At 36.6% G+C, this 1,949-nt stretch overlaps 1 long non-coding RNA gene across 1 annotated transcript in view; it reads left to right on the top strand.

Annotated features, from left to right (window-relative positions):
* The first annotated feature begins 293 nt into the window (after positions 1–293).
* Positions 294–1,949, top strand: part of LOC128248041 (uncharacterized) — a 5,517-nt gene continuing 3,861 nt past the window's right edge. The window contains exons 1-2 of the long non-coding RNA XR_008264315.1: positions 294–664; positions 1,688–1,791. This is a non-coding gene — a long non-coding RNA (uncharacterized LOC128248041). The remainder of the gene's footprint in view (positions 665–1,687; positions 1,792–1,949) is intronic.

The following is a 1,949-nucleotide window of genomic DNA, read 5'->3' as shown; positions in this document are numbered from 1 at the left end:
AAGACCTGCTAATGATTACCTTCACTTATACGAAGAAACTTTGACTCCAGGTACTTGAAAGCAGCTCAATTTTTGTTCAGGGCCTTCACAAAATTTTTCATAAGCCCTAATTTGATGTAGAATGGTGACAGCAGAATTTTGATGGGATAGTGGCACAGCTTTCACGTTGTGATTTCCGGCAAGAAGCTGGTTCTTGGTTGTCAGTCTTTTTGTTCATAGTGCTGGCTGTCTGCCCTACTATTCCAAAGGTAAAGGAAACAGGGATACGTGGTGTATCCCACTTGAAGACCTAGTAGGAGAGCAATAACTTTTAAATCACCACAAATGAGAAAACTGTGATTATGATACTTGATGGCAGTTATTAGTGTCGTCATATTTTCATAAGTTTCTGACATTTGGACTCTATGGCCAATTGGTACGGATGCAGCTGTGTTGCCATTATAGAGAATAACAGCCTTTAAACTTCTGTTAGGAGAATGAACGAAGAGCCTCTAGTCATCTGCATTTTATGACGTCCCCATGTGTTCAATAAGGCCAGAAATATATGAACAGAAAACTAAAGAATTCTGTTTCTCAAACTGCGTGAATCCTGCTACACGATGTTGCTACCAAGCGAATGTTGTTCCAGAAGCTAGAAACCTGTGTTCCTTCAGTTTTGAGCCAAGTAAGTGTGCACTTTCTTTTGGAAGGTTAAGGTCTCTCGCCAAGTCATTGAGCTCAACTTTGTTGAAAAGTCTGGGAATGTCATTTGATGGTAGTTCATAGTCTACTTCCATTTCATTAGTATCACTGATGAAATTTCCCATGTCTCATGTGGTACAGGTACAAGAATATCATCTAAGTGTGGAAGAGGCCTTATTGCTGATGGAATATTTGAGTATACTACGCAGTCCTTGGTCTTCTTTTTGAAGTCGTGCAGAAGTAGCAGTCATCATGGTGGTTCATCTGCTCAGGTCATAAAATTGGTTCTCCGAAGGGCGTACACTTCAGTTTTCCAACTGACCACATTTGGAACTTACTAATGAAACTCTTGCAAGCTTTGTGAGGGGCAAATGGTTCGTCCTAGTCTCCCACTTTGCAGATAAAATAAGCTAAACAAAGGAGTAATATTGCCCCAGCAATCTGAAGGGATGAATTGCCCGCAGATATAGCAAAACATAAATATGTCTGGTGAATTTATGCAGTCTTTAGACATATTCATAATCTAAAAATAAAGAAAAATATATTAGATTTAATATTTAAGTCAATATAAAGTAAGAATATTCATTGGTAATATACTTTATCATTTACTTATGTCATACAAAAAGAAAAACTTAACGTTGCTGTATAACTTGAGAACCTGATGAATAAAAAACACCATGAATCACTATTTACCATATATATTTCAAAACAGATACTATACTGTCCATAAAAAAACCATGCAGACTGTTGTTATTCATCATGAAGGAAAGCAGTGCATGATTGGTTGGAGGGAATTCCAACAAAATTATATTAAGCACGAACAGCTTAAGTGACCCGTTCGCAAGGGTTGTGATGTGAATTCGCCTTAGTATATAGGCGCACAGCCTAATTTGATATGTTACACGTGTGGACGTGTCTTTCTAATTAATATAAACCTTAGTAGTCAGATAAGCTACACACGTATAGAGGTTGCTAACTATGCATTATACGGTATCTTTACTTTCAGGGGGAAGAGTAAAAGAATGTGTATCAAGGAAGAGACTGAAAAGTCATATGAAGGTTCACCAAAACAATCAATGTAGTCATCTTGTCACATCTGTATAAAAAAGTGTAAGTTCCTATCAGAATTGAAAACCCACATCCCTGCTACACATGTTTAAGCGAATAATTAAATGATGGCATTACCCGTGATCGTGTTGCAGCTATCATGCATGTATGCATGAATATATATATATATATATATATATATATATATATATATATATATA

This window comes from Octopus bimaculoides, chromosome 6 (genome assembly GCF_001194135.2).
Source record: "Octopus bimaculoides isolate UCB-OBI-ISO-001 chromosome 6, ASM119413v2, whole genome shotgun sequence".
Taxonomy (NCBI): Eukaryota; Metazoa; Mollusca; class Cephalopoda; order Octopoda; family Octopodidae; genus Octopus; species Octopus bimaculoides.
Note: the sequence above shows the minus strand (reverse complement) of the source record. Positions and strands in the feature narration are given on the sequence as shown.